Source organism: Cherax quadricarinatus, chromosome 72, assembly GCF_038502225.1.
Source record: "Cherax quadricarinatus isolate ZL_2023a chromosome 72, ASM3850222v1, whole genome shotgun sequence".
NCBI lineage: Eukaryota > Metazoa > Arthropoda > Malacostraca > Decapoda > Parastacidae > Cherax > Cherax quadricarinatus.
The window spans coordinates 7,337,331-7,359,696 of record NC_091363.1 but is presented as its reverse complement, the minus strand read 5'-3'; the positions used below and the strand labels follow the sequence as shown (position 1 = coordinate 7,359,696).

The window sequence follows — 22,366 nt, the reverse complement described above, 5'->3', positions numbered from 1 at the left end:
CTCCAGCTGCTGGGACCAGCCTGCTTTCAAGGGCGGCATGGAGGTATGTCCTGCCTTGCTGGTCGACCTGTGCGACAGGTATGCGGGGATGCCCTGCCAGCCATGAGAGACAATTAAGAGTGTGAGATGTCCCCAGCCTACTTTGACTTGCCAGAAGTGTTAGTGTTACCTGTGTGAAATAAGGTGACCTTGAAAACGGTCCAGTGATTATGGCCGCCTTGTTTTTTGAGGCCAGTGAATCCTAGTAGTGGCATAGGATAATGGAGGGTCTTAGCTGCGATGCCTGCCCTGTCTCGATTTTCAGATGTTGTAGTGTGCATGTGAAGTGTGCCGAAAATGCGACCTTGGTGGTCGTGAAGTGGTCCAGTTGCAGTTACTTGAAAGAATGCAACCCGTTGGAGCAGTTTTCTACGCCATAGAAGCCTAGAGAGGTTTGGCCCAATGGTTAACGTGCGAGGGTGACTAGCATTGGCTAGTGAATTTCTAGTAGAAGTAGGGAAGGCACTGGAGCCCGATAGTTAGGTTTAAGGAGAAATGACGGGTAAGGAGGCTTTGCACCAGAGAGCGACTATTATGCTGGTCAACTGCCAGGTGTACTGATTATGCTGCCTTGTGGTAGATGAGGAGGTTGAGGGAAATATAATTGTATTATGTATAATTTTGTCTTTGTATTGTAATAGATTTAAGGGATAAGGATTAAAATAGTCTAATAACTAGGACAAATTGTCCTAGTTCTCAGATATTTTAAATTGGGGGAGAAAGGGGGATGTGATGTAGTCCAGCTGGGCTTGTGAGGTCTCTGGGGAGACCTAATTTGACCAATTATATGGTCACACCTTGCCTTGGCAGGCGTCTGTAGCCACGCCCACGTCTGAGATCTTTTGTTCTTGACGCCTCAGACCTAGGCGTCAGGTCGCAACACGTGGTTGTGGAGGGTGCTTGGACCACCATAAAAGCCCAAGGAAGAGCTTGATCAAGGGACTCGAGCGGAGCTGCTGCCGGGGTGCAGAGCTCCTGAGCAGAGACTCGAGCGGAGCTGCTGCCGGGGTGCAGAGCTCCTGAGCAGAGATTCGAGCGGAGCTGCTGCTGGGGTGCAGGGCTCGGGAGAAGGCTGCTGAAGTCTCTGGAGGAGACTGTTGGAGGCACTGGGCAGAGTACTGGCTTGGCGTCGTACTCGTGCTGTGTAGGTCTTGGGACCTGTGGCTTCCTGTAGTGAACTGTCCTCTGTGCTATAGTGTAAGTTACATTCATTTTGGTCAAGTTGATTGTGTTCCCTGTCTCACTGCTTATGTGTACCATCCCATTTATCTAAACCACAATAGTGTTCTGTTCCCAAATATATTATTGTACAAAGACTTAATAATAAACTGTGTTTGAGTAGAATAGTAATATTCACTGTCCCTGTTACTTGCTATTCATATTTCTTATATTTTATTATGTTTATATATGAGTGAAGAGTGGGTGAGGCATATGTTAGTGAGTATTGTAGAGTTAATGAGAGTGTCGTGGTGGTCACCACTGACCTGTCATTACCTACCTACCTCCGCTAATCATCTCACTCCTACCACCTCGCCTGCCTCTCCCCTGCCTACATAATCCCTTACTCCCATATTCCCCACTTATATCCTATTCAATCATTACCCCCCTACATGACAACGCCTTATAGTACTTGAAATACACTCGGGGGGGGGGGAGGAAACTGCGACTAATGAAGTATACAAGGAATATACTTGAAGGCTTGCACCCTAACATGCACACTATCAGTGTACCGAGAGAGAGGGAGGGGCAGGAAGGGAGGTAAGAATAAACAGTGAAAACCAGGGGTGCCGTAGGCTAGATGGCAGCCAGGTTCGAACGGCTGTGTAGGCCTGCGCTTGACTAGCAGCAGCAACCTGTTTGATCAAGGAATCTCTGGAATGAATGGGGAATAATATGGGGAATTAATGTAATAACTAGTGCCACAAAATAAATGTGGGGAATGAAGTAAAAATAAGAGTGTACATTTAACCACCAGTAATTAACTTAGTTAAGATGTATATAGGTTTGTAATAACACAATTGTGGGAGAAATATCACGAATATGAAGAATACAAATACCACAATTAAGTTTTATTAGTTACATTTCTTCAAGAATAAACACCGAGATACCTTCCGTCTGGTTGGATGGACTTCCAGAGTTGTCCTACTCCCGGAACCCAGCCCTGGCTCAGGCTTGTCTGCAGCTTACCTGGTCATCCAGGTTGTTGCTGCTGGCAGCCCGCTGGTTCACTTGTCCATAACAGCCTGGTTCACCTGGTTACCTGTAGTTGCTTCTGGGGGATCACTGCTCCCGCTGCTCGGTCCCACTTGGCAGAGGTATTTGTCAAGTGTTTCTGATAACTTCTAGTAAGATGTTAAAGAGTCTGGGACCACGGATGTTGATACAATGTTATTGTGTCCACGGTGCCCCTGCCTTTCACAGGGTTTATTTTACACTTCCTCCTATCTCTCTCACTCCAGTATGTTATGGCACTGTACAGATTTGGCACTAAGCCCTCGTGTAATTTTCACGTATATATTATCATGTATCTCTCTCCTCCGATACAGTATTTATTTAGGATTTTGAGACGTTCCCAGTAATATAAATGCTGTATTGGCTCTATGTAGGCCTTAAATGATTTCTGTACGTGTTCCAGCTCTGATATATGTCCTGCCCTGAATGGAGCCCTGAGAGCTTATTTCGAGCACGATCGATTCATAATGTCACCGTAGGAACTATTTCTCTTGTTTTGAAAGTTCTCATTATCCACCTCGTAATTTTCCTGGCCGTCGTAACATTTGCCTAATTGTATTCTTTGAAAAAAGTCAGCTGACATTATTACTCCCAGGTTCTTCGTGTTCCTTTCGTTCATTTTGGAACAATCTCCAGGTTTACCTACCTGCAGGATATTCCGGGGATCAATGTCCCCGCGGCCCGGTCCGTGACCAGGTACAGTGCCAGAATACCACCATACCACGGGTGGAGATAGAACCCGCGATCAGAGAGTCTCAAAACTCCAGACCGTTTTGAGACTATGATCGCAGGTTCTATCCCCACCCGTGGTATGGTTTGTTTGCAATCGTGTCATTACGATTTCGTGAACCACCATAGTCTACGTAACATTGTGCAGCTATTTAGCTATCCTACCTATTTTCTTTTTATCCTCGTCTATCTTAGCTGTTTTCTCTTTATCCTCGCCTATACTAGCTATTTTCTCTTTATCTCTCATATACTAACTATTTTCTCTTTATCCTCGCCTATCCTAGCTCTTTTACTTATCCTCGCATTTAGCTATTTTCACTTATCCTCGTTTCTCATAGCCATTTTCAGTTATCCTCACATATCCTAGCTATTTCAATTATCCTCACCTATCCTATCTGTTTTCACTTATCTTCAAGAGGGAGCCGGACAGATACCTAAAGTCGGTGCCGGATCAGCCGGGCTGTGTTTCGTACGTTGGATTGCGTGCGGCCAGCAGCAACAGCCTCGTTGATCAGGCCCTGATCCCCCGGGAGGCATGGTCATGGACGGGGGCGTTGATCCCCGGAATACCCTCCAGGTAACTGTTTTCACTTATCCCCACCTTCCCTAGCCATATTGGCTTATCTTCGCGTAAGGTATTTCGGCTTTTCTAACTACCCTTGCTCTCCCTATTTTTTTTCTCGCGTATCCTACCCATATCTTTATTTATCATAACCATGCTTGTCTATCCTAGCCATCCTTATTTATCCCAGTCATCCTCATACATGTACCCCAGCTATCCTCACCTTGTTATTCTCTCCTATCTTATCCTCAGTGTTACGGCATGTCTGACACCCCACAGGGTGTACATAGGCATGTCTGACACCCCATAGGGTGTACATAGGCATGTGTGACACCCCATAGGGTGTACATAGGCATGTCTGACAGGATTAAGGAACCGCTACCCGCACCTCTAACCTGTTCCTTGGCTGTAGTAACGGCATCTTAGTACTGCATTTCCGATGTGAACGTTCGGTACGCAGTGGTCCTGGTGCGTGGGCGTGGGTGTTTGAGCGAGGGGTATGGGCGTGCGATGGGCGTGGGTGTGTGGGCGGGTAATGATGGCGTTTACGTCAGCTGTTGTCGCGCCGGCGGGCAGGGACGGTCCACTCCCTCCCTTCCACCCTCCTACCCTCCCTGAAGCTCTGCTACCCCTCACAGGAGACCTTCCCTCCCTCCCTGAATGTTTTCCAACCCTCCCCTCTCAGCCTGCCTGGCCTGCTTTCCTCCCTGCCTGCTTCCCTCTTCCAACACCCTCCCTCCCTCCCCTTCCAGCACCTGGCTTCCCTCCCTACGCCCACACCCTCGCCCACCTGCCAGGAACCTCAGGGTGGACCTGGGTCGACAAGAGGGCCCAGGCCGCTGGATCAATTTTCAGATACTTTAAGTAATGTGATGGCTGGACCATGTGGCTGACACGCTCTCTGTTGTCACTGTTACTGGTGTCACTGTAACTGGTGTCACTGTAACTGGTGTCACTGTTACTGTCGTCACAAACTGTTATCACAGTAACTGTTACTGTTACGGTTGTCAATGTTACTCTTGTCACTCTTACTGTGGTCAATATTACCTGCCACTATTACTGTTATCATAGTGAAAAACATCGGTAACAGCTACTAGCAGGGTCTCTGATATCTTCTGGTAAGATGTTGAATAGTCTGAGACCACAGATGTTGATGCAATGTTCCCTTATTGTGCCTAGGATGTGCCCCGATTCGTAGCGCCACCACCATCATGTTGACCTGGGTTGAGCAACTGCTGCGATTCCTTGTAAATTGGCAATCTTCTTAAAACCCTTTCAAAAATCTTGATAATTTGGGATGTTAGGGTAATTGTCTAGTTTTTTTTTTTTTTGCCATTTCTTTGCTATCACCTTTGTGGAGTGGTTCAATATCAAATGTTTCTCAAGACTGAAAGATGACAACAGTGTCTAGGCTTCTTCTCCGTGGCATATTGAAGACATGTGATAAGGGTTTCTTGAGTAATATGAAGTTTGAGAAGTATGGGCCTGGGGTAGAGTGCGTGGGCATGCAATCAATGACTTCTTCGAAGTCAAGTGGTGTTAGAGTTATATCAGAGATCAGGGAGATGTCTGCAACATTTTCTCTCTCAATCATGAAGAACTCGTTTGGGTGGTCAGTCTTAAGGCCGATTATACCACTGTCATAACATACTGGAGTGAGAGATATGGGAGGCAGTGCAGAAGGGATGCAGTGGACACTAAGTATTTTGTTGATTATGACCAATGGGAGTACATGTTTGAAGGTTTAAGTTGTGGTCTGAGGTTAATGTCTGAGGCGCTACAATGCTCTGAATCAGGTTTTCACTATTAGTGAATATAAGCTCTGTTATTTACTAGTCTAATGGGTTCTACTTTCTGCTGGTTCAGTTGTGTGGATGAGTGAGGGTGATGTGTGGGCGATGGATGAGTGAGGGTGATGTGTGAGCGGTGGATGAGTGAGGGTGATGTGTGAGCGGTGGATGAGTGAGGGTGATGTGTGAGCGGTGGATGAGTGAGGGTGATGTGTGGGCGGTGGATGAGTGAGGGTGATGTGTGGGCGGTGGATGAGTGAGGGTGATGTGTGGGCGGTGGATGAGTGAGGGTGATGTGTGGGCGGTGGATGAGTGAGGGTGATGTGTGGGCAGTGGATGAGGGCGATGTGTGGGCGATGGATGAGTGAGGGTGATGTGTGAGCGGTGGATGAGTGAGGGTGATGTGTGGGCGGTGGATGAGTGAGGGTGATGTGTGGGCGGTGGATGAGTGAGGGTGATGTGTGGGCGGTGGATGAGTGAGGGTGATGTGTGGGCGGTGGATGAGTGAGGGTGATGTGTGAGCGGTGGATGAGGGTGATGTGTGGGCGGTGGATGAGTGAGGGTGATGTGTGGGCGGTGGATGAGTGAGGGTGATGTGTGGGCGGTGGATGAGTGAGGGTGATGTGTGGGCGGTGGATGAGTGAGGGTGATGTGTGGGCGGTGGATGAGTGAGGGTGATGTGTGAGCGGTGGATGAGGGTGATGTGTGGGCGGTGGATGAGTGAGGGTGATGTGTGGGCGGTGGATGAGTGAGGGTGATGTGTGGGCAGTGGATGAGGGTGATGTGTGGGCGGTGGATGAGTGAGGGTGATGTGTGGGCGGTGGATGAGGGTGATGTGTGGGCGGTGGATGAGTGAGGGTGATGTGTGGGCGGTGGATGAGTGAGGGTGATGTGTGGGCAGTGGATGAGGGTGATGTGTGGGCGGTGGATGAGTGAGGGTGATGTGTGGGCAGTGGATGAGGGTGATGTGTGGGCGGTGGATGAGTGAGGGTGATGTGTGGGCGGTGGATGAGTGAGGGTGATGTGTGAGCGGTGGATGAGTGAGGGTGATGTGTGGGCGGTGGATGAGTGAGGGTGATGTGTGGGCGGTGGATGAGTGAGGGTGATGTGTGGGCGGTGGATGAGGGTGATGTGTGGGCGGTGGATGAGTGAGGGTGATGTGTGGGCGGTGGATGAGTGAGGGTGATGTGTGAGCGGTGGATGAGTGAGGGTGATGTGTGGGCGGTGGATGAGTGAGGGTGATGTGTGGGCGGTGGATGAGTGAGGGTGATGTGTGAGCGGTGGATGAGTGAGGGTGATGTGTGGGCGGTGGATGAGGGCGATGTGTGGGCGATGGATGAGTGAGGATGATGTGTGAGCGGTGGATGAGTGAGGGTGATGTGTGGGCGGTGGATGAGTGAGGGTGATGTGTGGGCGGTGGATGAGTGAGGGTGATGTGTGAGCGGTGGATGAGTGAGGGTGATGTGTGGGCGGTGGATGAGGGTGATGTGTGAGCGGTGGATGAGTGAGGGTGATGTGTGGGCGGTGGATGAGTGAGGGTGATGTGTGGGCGGTGGATGAGTGAGGGTGATGTGTGGGCGATGGATGAGTGAGGGTGATGAGTGGGCGATGGATGAGTGAGGGTGATGTGTGGGCGGTGGATGAGTGAGGGTGATGTGTGGGCGGTGGATGAGTGAGGGTGATGTGTGAGCGGTGGATGAGTGAGGGTGATGTGTGGGCGGTGGATGAGTGAGGGTGATGTGTGGGCGGTGGATGAGTGAGGGTGATGTGTGAGCGGTGGATGAGGGTGATGTGTGGGCAGTAGGGTGATGTGGGGTGGTGGATGACTAGGCACAATTAATGAGTAGGCGTGGTGGATGAGTGGGTGGTGGTTAATAAGAGGGGTAGTGATGGATGAGTGGGGGTAAAGGTGGATGAGTGGGGTAGTGATGAATGAGTGGGGGTAAAGGTGGATTAGTGGGGTAGTGATGGATGAGTGGGGGTAAAGGTGGATAAGTGAGGTAGTGATGGATGAGTGGGGGTAAAGGTGGATGAGTGGGGGTAGTGATGGATGAGTGGGGGTAAAGGTGGATGAGTGAGGCAGTGATGGATGAGTGGGGGTAGTGATGGATGAGTGGGGGTAAAGGTGGATGAGTGAGGCAGTGATGGATGAGTGGGGGTAGTGATGGATGAGTGGGGGTAAAGGTGGATGAGTGAGGCAGTGATGGATGAGTGGGGGTAGTGATGGATGAGTGGGGGTAAAGGTGGATGAGTGAGGTAGTGATGGATGAGTGGGGGTAAAGGTGGATGAGTGAGGCAGTGATGGATGAGTGGGGGTAGTGATGGATGAGTGGGGGTAGTGATGGATGAGTGGGGGTAGTGATGGATGAGTGGGGGTAGTGATGGATGAGTGGGGGTAGTACTGGAGGTGAGAGGGTTACATTCCCTCAGAAACACTGAACTGGTCGGGTCGGGGTCGTATATTTCGGGTGTTGCACGAAACATCATCGTCGTTAAATCTTAAAATAAATACATGTATTTCATATAACGAAAAAATGTCGCCTTACGAAGTTCATTAATAATTTTGCATTAATATTTTTGTAAGTTGTGTACGTTGTGTGTGTGGCAGCGCGGCAGCCAAGAATCAGCTGGGTGGCCCAAAGTATCGTACCGTATTTTTTTATGCTCCGGTAAGGTATATCAAAGATGGAATGATTATTTTCATTTAAACATTACAACGATAACTTTTTTTATAATTATTAGACTGAGTAGAGGGAATTGTTAAGGGTGTTAGTTGGATGCTTGATGGGAGGAGGAAGGTAGGCGATGGTGATGGTAGTGGTGGTAGTGGTGGTGGTGTGTTTATCATCAAGTATGCTGTCCTGGTTCTCCCCTACCACCTCCATTTGCCTTTATTCCACCAGTGGATCAAGTGGCTGACTTATGTAGTTCCGTTCACACGATGAGTTGAAACGATGGTCATTACAGTGCTGGTGATTGTTAATGATGTTTGTGACACACTGTTGTTGACAACCTCCAAGATAAATGGAAAATATATGGATGAGTGTGGTACTGTAGAGCGTCAGGAGAGTATTACGTTAGAGGCTGTGTGGAGTAGACTGGTGTGAGGGTTGACTGCACCACCACCAGCAGCAGCAGGAGGGAGGTATTAACACTGACAAGCACAGTTGAAGCTGGTCACCAACCATCACGTAGTGTGACCGTAGTCGTATTGTGACCGGTGGTCTTTAGTGTGACGGCGGTCGTTGTATAACGGTGATCATAATGTGACGGTGGTCCTCGTATGACGGTGATCTTGGTGTGACGGCGGTCTTTGTATAACGGAGTTCTTAGTGTAACGGTGTTATCTTGAGATTTGTGACAGTGGATGCTGAAGTAGTCTTAATGAAGAGGACGTGTAACCGGGGAAGGGGGGGACAGAGTGGGTAGTGGGCATCGCAGGTTGTGTCGTGATGGACAAGTGCTGGAGGTGCCAGGGGAAACTCCAGCTTCTGCTGCAGGCGGTGGAGTGCAGTCATACACGAGGTGAGAAAGTTGCGTCTCTCTGGCAAGACATGCCTGCAGCTGTGTCTTGCCGCTTTGTGTCATGTCTGCGTTTACTGTCTTTATTTGTGTCCTCTGCGTTCTTTGTGACCTCTGAGTGTGCTCACTGTTATATACTTGTGACCTGTGAGTGTGTACTCTTTGTCAGGGAGGTTGACCATTCTGAGAAACATCATTCAGGTCGTATCCTTGGTTGTTTGAGAAGGGTCAGGTCACCTTGGTGGTCTCTGGGGTATCATGTTGACCTGCCCGACACTAGATAGCTGTGAACGTTTGCTGTGTTGTGTTTGTGCTCTGTGATCGTTTGTTCTCTGATGTGTATTTGTGCTCTGTGATTGTTCTCTCTGTTGTGTTTGTGCTCTGTGATCGTTTGCTCTCCCTGTTGTGTTTGTGCTCTGTGATCGTTTGTTCTCTGATGTGTATTTGTGCTCTGTGATTGTTCTCTCTGTTGTGTTTGTGCTCTGTGATCGTTTGTTCTCTGATGTGTATTTGTGCTCTGTGATTGTTCTCTCTGTTGTGTTTGTGCTCTGTGATCGTTTGCTCTCCCTGTTGTGTTTGTGCTCTGTGATCGTTTGCTCTCCCTGTTGTGTTTGTGCTGTGATCGTTTGCTCTCCCTGTTGTGTTTGTGCTCTGTGATCGTTTGCTCTCCCTGTTGTGTGTTTGTGCTCTGGGATAGTTTATCTGTTTGTGCTCTGTGAACGTTTGTTCTCCCTGTTGTGTTTGTGCTGTGGGATCGTTTGTTCTCTGTGTGTTTGTGCTCTGGAATTTTGTTCTCTGTTGTGTGTTTGTGCTATGGGATCGTTTGTTCTCTCTGTTGTGTGTTTGTGCTCTGTGATCGTTTGTTCTCTCTGTTGTGTGTTTGTGCTGTGATCGTTTGTTCTCTCTGTTGTGTGTTTGTGCTGTGATCGTTTGTTCTCTCTGTTGTGTGTTTGTGCTCTGTGATCGTTTGTTCTCTCTGTTGTGTGTTTGTGCTGTGATCGTTTGTTCTCTCTGTTGTGTGTTTGTGCTGTGATCGTTTGTTCTCTCTGTTGTGTGTTTGTGCTATGGGATCGTTTGTTCTCCCTGTTGTGTGTTTGTGCTGTGATCGTTTGTTCTCCCTGTTGTGTTTGTGCTCTGTGATCGTTTGTTCTCTCTGTTGTGTGTTCGTGCTGTGATCGTTTGTTCTCTCTGTTGTGTGTTTGTGCTCTGTGATCGTTTGTTCTCTCTGTTGTGTGTTTGTGCTATGGGATCGTTTGTTCTCCCTGTTGTGTTTGTGCTCTGTGATCGTTTGTTCTCTCTGTTGTGTGTTCGTGCTGTGATCGTTTGTTCTCTCTGTTGTGTGTTTGTGCTCTGTGATCGTTTGTTCTCTCTGTTGTGTGTTTGTGCTCTGTGATCGTTTGTTCTCTCTGTTGTGTGTTTGTGCTCTGTGATCGTTTGTTCTCTCTGTTGTGTGTTTGTGCTATGGGATCGTTTGTTCTCCCTGTTGTGTGTTTGTGCTGTGATCGTTTGTTCTCTCTGTTGTGTTTGTGCTGTGATCGTTTGTTCTCCCTGTTTGTGCTCTGTGATCGTTTGTTCTCCCTGTTTGTGCTCTGGGATCGTTTGTTCTCCCTGTTGTGTTTGTGTTCTGTGATCGTTTGTTCTCCCTGTTGTGTTTGTGTTCTGGGATCGTTTGTTCTCCCCGTTGTGTTTGTGCTCTGTGAACGTTTGCTCTCTCTCTGTCAGGGCTGAAGTGAGAGGTTGACCATTCTAGGAAATATCAGTCAGGTGGCGGGCTGGGATGTTTGAGGAGGGGTCGGGTCACTTGGTGGTTCCAGGGGTATCATGTTGACCTGTCCTACACTAGATAGCTGGTAGGGTAAGTAGTCAACCCTCGTTCCTTACGGTGCTTAAATAATTCTACTAAATAGCGTTAAAGTATATCTCTAACAGTAGATGTCAAAATCTGTAAGCTTCATAACGCACGTAACATGACCTCTCCACTGACCTGACTTGTTGCCAGCTCTTCACCATGCCCTGACCTGACTTGTGGGCTTGTTATCTGATTGGCCAGGTTAGCACCAGACGAGAATGGTCCGTGGCCGGCCTCCGGGAGTAGAAAGACTCTGGAAACTCATCAGAGGTATATCAAAGATACCATAGTGAACCAAAAGTAGTAAACGGGTATGTAAGTAAAGTAGTCAACGGGTATGTAAGTAAAGTAGTCAACGGGTATGTAAGTAAAGTAGTAAACGGGTATGTAAGTAAAGTAGTCAACGGGTATGTAAGTAAAGTAGTCAACGGGTATGTAAGGTAGTAAACGGGTATGTAAGTAAAGTAGTCAACGGGTATGTAAGTAAAGTAGTCAACGGGTATGTAAGTCAAGCAACTTTTCGGTCTGTAGATTCTCCAACCAGTGGCTTTATCAATACAAATTCAAGGACATAACTGGAAGACAGTAGAATCATATACAAAAGATGAAGTAATCAGTGCCTGATGTATTCATCTTGTTGGTATTGTGTACCATTCTTGTACAGTCACAGGTAGATACTGCACTAATATTGTGTACCATTCTTGTACAGTCACAGGTAGATACTGCACTAATATTGTGTACCATTCTTGTACAGTCACAGGTAGATACTGCACTAATATTGTGTACCATTCTTGTACAGTCACAGGTAGATACTACACTAATATTGTGTACCATTCTTGTACAGTCACAGGTAGATACTACACTAATATTGTGTACCATTCTTGTACAGTCACAGGTAGATACTACACTAATATTGTGTACCATTCTTGTACAGTCACAGGTAGATACTACACTAATATTGTGTACCATTCTTGTACAGTCACAGGTAGATACTGCACTAATATTGTGTACCATTCTTGTACAGTCACAGGTAGATACTACACTAATATTGTGTACCATTCTTGTACAGTCACAGGTAGATACTACACTAATATTGTGTACCATTCTTGTACAGTCACAGGTAGATACTGCACTAATATTGTGTACCATTCTTGTACAGTCACAGGTAGATACTACACTAATATTGTGTACCATTCTTGTACAGTCACAGGTAGATACTGCACTAATATTGTGTACCATTCTTGTACAGTCACAGGTAGATACTGCACTAATATTGTGTACCATTCTTGTACAGTCACAGGTAGATACTGCACTAATATTGTGTACCATTCTTGTACAGTCACAGGTAGATACTGCACTAATATTGTGTACCATTCTTGTACAGTCACAGGTAGATACTGCACTAATATTGTGTACCATTCTTGTACAGTCACAGGTAGATACTGCACTAATATTGTGTACCATTCTTGTACAGTCACAGGTAGATACTACACTAATATTGTGTACCATTCATGTACAGTCACAGGTAGATACTGCACTAATATTGTGTACCATTCTTGTACAGTCACAGGTAGATACTGCACTAATATTGTGTACCATTCTTGTACAGTCACAGGTAGATACTGCACTAATATTGTGTACCATTCTTGTACAGTCACAGGTAGATACTGCACTAATATTGTGTACCATTCTTGTACAGTCACAGGTAGATACTACACTAATATTGTGTACCATTCTTGTACAGTCACAGGTAGATACTACACTAATATTGTGTACCATTCATGTACAGTCACAGGTAGATACTGCACTAATATTGTGTACCATTCTTGTACAGTCACAGGTAGATACTACACTAATATTGTGTACCATTCATGTACAGTCACAGGTAGATACTGCACTAATATTGTGTACCATTCATGTACAGTCACAGGTAGATACTACACTAATATTGTGTACCATTCTTGTACAGTCACAGGTAGATACTACACTAATATTGTGTACCATTCATGTACAGTCACAGGTAGATACTACACTAATATTGTGTACCATTCATGTACAGTCACAGGTAGATACTACACTAATATTGTGTACCATTCATGTACAGTCACAGGTAGATACTACACTAATATTGTGTACCATTCTTGTACAGTCACAGGTAGATACTACACTAATATTGTGTACCATTCATGTACAGTCACAGGTAGATACTACACTAATATTGTGTACCATTCATGTACAGTCACAGGTAGATACTACACTAATATTGTGTACCATTCTTGTACAGTCACAGGTAGATACTACACTAATATTGTGTACCATTCATGTACAGTCACAGGTAGATACTACACTAATATTGTGTACCATTCTTGTACAGTCACAGGTAGATACTACACTAATATTGTGTACCATTCATGTACAGTCACAGGTAGATACTACACTAATATTGTGTACCATTCTTGTACAGTCACAGGTAGATACTACACTAATATTGTGTACCATTCTTGTACAGTCACAGGTAGATACTACACTAATATTGTGTACCATTCATGTACAGTCACAGGTAGATACTACACTAATATTGTGTACCATTCATGTACAGTCACAGGTAGATACTACACTAATATTGTGTACCATTCTTGTACAGTCACAGGTAGATACTGCACTAATATTGTGTACCATTCATGTACAGTCACAGGTAGATACTACACTAATATTGTGTACCATTCATGTACAGTCACAGGTAGATACTACACTAATATTGTGTACCATTCATGTACAGTCACAGGTAGATACTACACTAATATTGTGTACCATTCATGTACAGTCACAGGTAGATACTACACTAATATTGTGTACCATTCTTGTACAGTCACAGGTAGATACTACACTAATATTGTGTACCATTCTTGTACAGTCACAGGTAGATACTACACTAATATTGTGTACCATTCTTGTACAGTCACAGGTAGATACTACACTAATATTGTGTACCATTCTTGTACAGTCACAGGTAGATACTACACTAATATTGTGTACCATTCATGTACAGTCACAGGTAGATACTACACTAATATTGTGTACCATTCATGTACAGTCACAGGTAGATACTACACTAATATTGTGTACCATTCTTGTACAGTCACAGGTAGATACTACACTAATATTGTGTACCATTCATGTACAGTCACAGGTAGATACTACACTAATATTGTGTACCATTCATGTACAGTCACAGGTAGATACTACACTAATATTGTGTACCATTCTTGTACAGTCACAGGTAGATACTGCACTAATATTGTGTACCATTCTTGTACAGTCACAGGTAGATACTACACTAATATTGTGTACCATTCTTGTACAGTCACAGGTAGATACTACACTAATATTGTGTACCATTCTTGTACAGTCACAGGTAGATACTACACTAATATTGTGTACCATTCTTGTACAGTCACAGGTAGATACTACACTAATATTGTGTACCATTCTTGTACAGTCACAGGTAGATACTACACTAATATTGTGTACCATTCTTGTACAGTCACAGGTAGATACTACACTAATATTGTGTACCATTCTTGTACAGTCACAGGTAGATACTACACTAATATTGTGTACCATTCATGTACAGTCACAGGTAGATACTACACTAATATTGTGTACCATTCTTGTACAGTCACAGGTAGATACTACACTAATATTGTGTACCATTCTTGTACAGTCACAGGTAGATACTACACTAATATTGTGTACCATTCTTGTACAGTCACAGGTAGATACTACACTAATATTGTGTACCATTCTTGTACAGTCACAGGTAGATACTGCACTAATATTGTGTACCATTCTTGTACAGTCACAGGTAGATACTGCACTAATATTGTGTACCATTCTTGTACAGTCACAGGTAGATACTACACTAATATTGTGTACCATTCTTGTACAGTCACAGGTAGATACTACACTAATATTGTGTACCATTCTTGTACAGTCACAGGTAGATACTGCACTAATATTGTGTACCATTCTTGTACAGTCACAGGTAGATACTGCACTAATATTGTGTACCATTCTTGTACAGTCACAGGTAGATACTACACTAATATTGTGTACCATTCTTGTACAGTCACAGGTAGATACTACACTAATATTGTGTACCATTCTTGTACAGTCACAGGTAGATACTACACTAATATTGTGTACCATTCTTGTACAGTCACAGGTAGATACTACACTAATATTGTGTACCATTCTTGTACAGTCACAGGTAGATACTACACTAATATTGTGTACCATTCTTGTACAGTCACAGGTAGATACTACACTAATATTGTGTACCATTCTTGTACAGTCACAGGTAGATACTACACTAATATTGTGTACCATTCTTGTACAGTCACAGGTAGATACTACACTAATATTGTGTACCATTCTTGTACAGTCACAGGTAGATACTACACTAATATTGTGTACCATTCTTGTACAGTCACAGGTAGATACTACACTAATATTGTGTACCATTCTTGTACAGTCACAGGTAGATACTACACTAATATTGTGTACCATTCATGTACAGTCACAGGTAGATACTACACTAATATTGTGTACCATTCTTGTACAGTCACAGGTAGATACTACACTAATATTGTGTACCATTCTTGTACAGTCACAGGTAGATACTACACTAATATTGTGTACCATTCTTGTACAGTCACAGGTAGATACTACACTAATATTGTGTACCATTCATGTACAGTCACAGGTAGATACTACACTAATATTGTGTACCATTCTTGTACAGTCACAGGTAGATACTGCACTAATATTGTGTACCATTCTTGTACAGTCACAGGTAGATACTACACTAATATTGTGTACCATTCTTGTACAGTCACAGGTAGATACTACACTAATATTGTGTACCATTCATGTACAGTCACAGGTAGATACTACACTAATATTGTGTACCATTCTTGTACAGTCACAGGTAGATACTGCACTAATATTAGTACTTAAGATCTGGCCAGATGTAACTTTAGCAGAAATATTCAACCACTTCACATTATTGTGCACTCCAGAGAACTGCCATGCATAACTAAACTTAATTTCAGCCTATGTTATGTTCTTATACTTGTTAATGGTTCAGCAGATACTAACCCCCCATCCCCCGCGACAAGGCCACAGAATAGGCCTAAATTGAAAATATTAAAAAACATTAAGAAACGTGTAATGTTCGTTGAATTACCTACAATGTTACGTAAAAGGACACAAGTGCAACTAATGTGAAATTTATGGTAACGTTTCGCTCTACTGAATGTTTGTAGAATTTTATAAGAATTGACTGTCACCCTAGGTGTTGGTGCAGCAGTGATCAGCAAGTCTGCCAGAGTGCATAATGTTTAACAGGCTTGTGTTTCACATGGAGGTGAGGATGGTAGTACCTGCGTGGTTGTCTGCTGTGCACCAACCTACTGCCTCTCTGTTGGCAGTTGTTTCTAAAGTCTGAAGGCAGCGCGAGTATAAACAAAGTGTGACGTCACGGGTATATCAGTTGAGGTGAAGGAGTGTGTTGGGGGAGGAACACCTGTTGACTACACTCCCCACTACCTCCCTCCTTCCACCATGCTTCTCTTTCCATCCCCCTCCCCCCTTCTCTCCATCCCTCCACCATGCTTCTCTTCCCCCCCCCCCTTCTCTCTCCACGATGCCTCTCTCCCTGCCCTATTCTTCACATCCCCTACTCTCTCTCTCCAGCCACTCCAACCTCCGCCCCCTATAACACCAACCCCCTCCCAGAGGAAGCACTGTCGTTTACCTTACAAAAACATGCACAAAATATTCATTGATGTCACCGAAATGTTGTGCGTTGAGCTGCTGCACCACCACCACTGCCACCACCACCACTGCCACCACTGCCACCACCACCACTGCCACCACTGCCACCACCACCACTGCCGCCACCACCACCACTGCCACCACCACCACTGCCACCACTGCCACCACCACCACTGCCACCACCACCACTGCCACCACCACCACTGCCACCACCACCACTGCCACCACTGCCACCACCACCACTGCCACCACTGCCACCACCACCACTGCCACCACCACCACTGCCACCACTGCCACCACCACCACTGCCACCACTGCCACCACCACCACTGCCACCACCACCACTGCCACCACCACCACTGCCACCACCACCACTGCCGCCACCACCACCACTGCCACCACCACCACTGCCACCACTGCCACCACCACCACTGCCACCACCACCACTGCCACCACCACCACTGCCACCACCACCACTGCCACCACCACCACTGCCACCATCGCCACCACCACCATCGCCGCCACTGCCACCACCATCGCCGCCACCACCACTGCCACCACTGCCACCACCACCACTGCCACCACTGCCACCACCACCACTGCCACCACCACCACTGCCACCACCACCACTGCCACCACCACCACTGCCACCACCACCACTGCCACCACCACCACTGCCACCACCACCACTGCCACCACTGCCACCACCACCACTGCCACCACCACCACTGCCACCACTGCCACCACCACCACTGCCGCCACCACCACCACTGCCAACATCACTGCCACCACCACTACCACCACCACTACCACCACCACTGCCACCACCACTATCACCACCACTGCCACCACCACTGCCACCACCACTGCCACCACCACTACCACCATCACTGCCACCACCACCAGTGCTACCACCACCAGTGCTACCACCACCACTGCCACCACTGCTGCCACCACCGCTGCCACCACCACTGCCACCACCACTGCCACCATCACTGCCACCATCACTGCCACCACCACTGCCACCATCACTGCCACCACCACTGCCACCACCACCAGTGCCACCACCACCAGTGCCACCACCACCAGTGCCACCACCACCACTGCCACCACTACCACTGCCACCACCACTGTCACTGCCACCACCACTGCCACCACCACTGCCACCACCACTGCCACCACCACTGCCACCATCACTGCCACCACCACTGCCGCCACCACCACCAGTGCCACCACCACTGCTGCCGCCACCACCACTGCCACCACTGCTGCCGCCACCACCACTGCCACCACTGCTGCCGCCACCACCACTGCCATTACCACCACTACCGCCACCAGTGCCACCCCTACCACCATTGTCTCCGCTGCCACTACCACCACTGCCGCCGCCACCACTACTGCCACTGCCACTACCATCACCATTAACACTACCACTACCACCACTACCACCACTACCACTGCCACCACTACCACCACTACCACTGCCACCACTACCATCACCATTAACACTACCACCACCAATATAACTACCACTGCCACCACTACCACCACCACCATCATTACCACCACTACCACCATCAGAAGCACCATCACACTACTTCTGCTGCTGCTGATTCTGCACAACTACCACTCTGGGTGGGTGAGAGTTGGACCTGCCTGGCTTGAGCCAGTAGGTGACTTGAACTTACTTAGAATGGGCCAGTAGGCTTGCTGCAGTGCTTCTTCTTGATTACGGTCTTACGAAATGAAAACTTATAAAAATTCTTATTATCTCGTCCGGCTGTGGGACCCCGGATCCCGGCTGTGGGACCCCGGATCCCGGCGGTGAGAGGCGCGACTCCCACTACTGGGCTACAACTTTGGCTTTACCCTCATTAAAATTTCTGTTCACACTAATACTTTGCACTCTGGGAGGATTTCTGATCCTTTCTGTCTCGTGAAGACCATAGATGGCAGGTGAATCTTACTGTTACTTACATTCAGTATACACACCTTTTCTTTCTCATATGCTTCTGAATAGTTGGTAATCAATCTTGATTAAATAACAAAAAGGCACAATACCGTGACTGGAGCAATACACAACCCGCACGTAGGAGAGAGGAGCATAGGACGACGTTTCGGTTCGACTTGGACCATTTAGTCACACTTCAGAAAAGAGAGGAGGCAGTATATATAGGCCAGCAGACAGGGACGGGACAAGAGAGGTGGGAGGAAAGGAAGTAGAGAGGTGGTGGTAGTAGTGGTGGTGGTTGTAGTGGTAGTGGTGGTAGTAGTAGTAGTAGTAGTAGTAAAGAAGTCAAAGACTGACTTCACTACTACCGCCACCACTACCTCTCTTCCTCCTTTCCTCCCCCCTCTCTTGTCCCGTCCCTGTCTGCTGGTGTATGTATACTGCCTCCTTCATTCTTTTCTGTTAGTGTGAATTTGTAAATGGTCCAAGTCGGACCGAAACGTCGCCGTAAGCTTCTCTTAATCTTGATTGATGCGATCAGTCCATCAGTCTTGATTGATGGACTGATCACATCGACTCCAGACTAAGGGACTAATTACCTCAATTTTGATCTTCAACCCTTCTCTGTATTGGACTGAGGAAGCCACTGGTTGGCCATACTTTTCCATAATAAAGATACCCGAGTGTTGCACAAGTGTCTAATTCATCAGTATTGTAATAGTTTCTTTGCAGTCTACGAGGACTGTTGAAGATTAAGACACACGTGCAACAGTTGGGTATTTTTATTGATGAAACGCTTCACCTACACAGTAGACTTCTTCAGTCAAGTACAAAGGGAGCAGTAGTAATGGAATAAGGATGATGTAATCAGTCCATCAAACTTTGAGAAAAAGTATCTGAGATGGTCAGTCCCTCAGCCTAGAGAAGAGTTCAGCTCCATGCAGACGAACTCTTCTCTAGGGAGGATAGTTCTCAGAACCAGTAAACTGCAACATTGCTCTACACTGACACACCTATTTAGATAAGCGTAATTACAGAACTGAAGAATGTATTGAGAACCTTCATTGCCAACATTAAGGGGCACGTCAATTCCCCTGTCTTCTAATAATACGTTATTTTTCCCTATAATCTACCTTGTAAATAATTACTATCGCATTAGCTTTGTCTGCTTTCGTAAGGTGAAGTCTGGTATCTTTCCTTAATTCACGGTATAACCTAACACAACAATTGTGTTGCAGAGGTCTGAGCAAAACTCAGACCTCTGCAACACAATTGTTAAGTTAAATCATGAATTAAGGAAAGATCCTAGACTTTACGAAAACAGACAAAGCTAATGCGATAGTAATTATTTACAAGGTAGCTTATAGGGAGGGGGATAAACTTGATATTAGCAAACAGGAAAGCTCACGCGCCACTTAATTCAGTTAAGCAGCCAAATTGTTGGGAACGATTGAAGTCTCTGGATTTGTACTTTCTGGAACGTCTACCTGGAGTCTACCTGGAGGGTGTTTCGGGGGTCAACGCTCCCGCGGCCCAGTCCTTGACCAGGCCTCCCGGTGGATCAGGGTCTGATCAACCAGGTCAGGTAGCCGATGATGATGCATCATAATCTATACCTGGAAAATTCTGGAGGGACTGGTCCCTAATCGACACACGGAAGTCCCAATACTCTTCCCTCGTTGATAGGAAAATTTGTAAAGTAAAAGGACACAAGTGCAACTAATGTGACATTTATTGTGGCAACGTTTCGCTCTCCAGGAGCTTTATCAAGCCATTGATAAAGCTCCTGGAGAGCGAAACGTTGCCACAATAAATGTCACATTAGTTGCACTTGTGTCCTTTTACTTTACATATTGTCGGTAATTCTACCAACTTTATTACGATAGGAAAATTGATGACAGACTCGTAGCTTCAAGAGTGAACTTCATCAATTCAAATGAATGCCTGATCTGCCGGGCTGTGGTGCCTGTGTTGGGCAACACCTGACCAGCACCAACAGCATGGTTGATCAGTCAACCAAGTCTGCAGATTCCCGGAACTGTCTACGGGTAAACTATAAGTTATGTTGATGATCAATGACATACTACTATATAGAAAGTCGCTTGTTATGCAGAGGATTTCCCGCAAATTAGGTCAACTTTGTCCCAGGATGCGACCCACACCAGTCAACTAACATCCAGATACCTATTTTACTGATGAGTAAACATAGACAACCGGTGTAAGGAAACACACCCAATGTTTCCACCCTCACCGGGAATCGAATCCGGACCCTTAGCGTGTGAAACGAGAGCTTTGCCACCAGGCCACGGGCCACCAAAACTATAAAACAGTAATCTGTATACATTATTCAACTGTGTAAAATAAATGTACCTGCTGGTCGCTAGCAGCAACAACCTAGTTGATCAGGCTGAGGGAGCAGGAAAACTCTCGAAACCTATCAGAAAATGGTGAGAAACACTGCGGTCTGTTTCCTCCTTATTTGAAGCACACCTTAAACCAAGGTCATCAAGGCAGCTAGTGTATTAAATATTTCTGTTGGTGAGTAACGGTCGGTCCTTGCTGCCACGGTCGGTCCTTGCTGCCACGGTCGGTCCTTGCTGCCACGGTCGGTCCTTGCTGCCACGGTCGGTCCTTGCTAATACTGATGGTGGCGGCGGTATTAGTGGTACCACAGTAGTAGCAGAAATGGTAGTAGTGATGGTAGTAGTAGTAGTACTAGTAGTATGATCAGTACTATTTTCAGTGTTGTTTACAATAGTAAGACTACTGTGAGGATAACAGACGTGTGTAGCCCCGACAACACTTGCTGTAGTGTTATTAATGACGCTAATACATTTTTCAACTCTAAAACAAGAAATATAAACACTAGAGGTTCCAATTCTTCTTTAATGTGGGACTCAGTTTTGATCTCGGTGTTACAAAGTTTGTATTAATGTCATGACCAACATGCAGAGAACAATGATCAACCAAACACTAGTATGAGAACAATGATCAACCAAACACTAGTATGAGAACAATGATCAACCAAACACTAGTATGAGAACAATGATCAACGAAACACTAGTATGAGAATGATCAACCAAACACTAGTATGAGAACAATGATCAACCAAACACTAGTATGAGAACAATGATCAACCAAACACTAGTATGAGAACAATGATCAACCAAACACTAGTATGAGAACAATGATCAACCAAACACTAGTATGAGAACAATGATCAACCAAACACTAGTATGAGAACAATGATCAACCAAACACTAGTACGAGAACAATGATCAACCAAACACTAGTACGAGAACAATGATCAACCAAACACTAGTATGAGAACAATGATCAACCAAACACTAGTATGAGAACAATGATCAACCAAACACTAGTAGTACGAGAACAATGATCAACCAAACACTAGTGCGAGAACAATGATCAACCAAACACTAGTACGAGAACAATGATCAACCAAACACTAGTATGAGAACAATGATCAACCAAACACTAGTATGAGAACAATGATCAACCAAACACTAGTAGAACAATGATCAACCAAACACTAGTAAGAACAATGATCAACCAAACACTAGTACGAGAACAATGATCAACCAAACACTAGTACGAGAACAATGATCAACCAAACACTAGTACGAGAACAATGATCAACCAAACACTAGTATGAGAACAATGATCAACCAAACACTAGTATGAGAACAATGATCAACCAAACACTAGTACGAGAACAATGATCAACCAAACACTAGTACGAGAACAATGATCAACCAAACACTAGTATGAGAACAATGATCAACCAAACACTAGTACGAGAACAATGATCAACCAAACACTAGTACGAGAACAAT

The 22,366-nt window shown here is 45.8% G+C and overlaps 1 protein-coding gene across 7 annotated transcripts in view; it reads left to right on the top strand.

Annotated features, from left to right (window-relative positions):
- Positions 1-22,366, top strand: part of LOC128701320 (mucin-2-like) — a 648,393-nt gene that overhangs the window by 474,662 nt on the left and 151,365 nt on the right. The window contains exon 1 of one of the 7 annotated variants that reach the window (XM_070100367.1): positions 2,903-2,967. The exons of 5 other annotated variants lie outside the window; for them this stretch is intronic. The gene's annotated coding sequence lies outside the window, so the exon portion shown is untranslated. Of the gene's footprint in view, positions 1-2,902; positions 2,968-8,236; positions 8,878-22,366 lie in introns of those variants that run through there. One more of the 7 variants, XM_070100364.1, reaches the window with a different exon arrangement.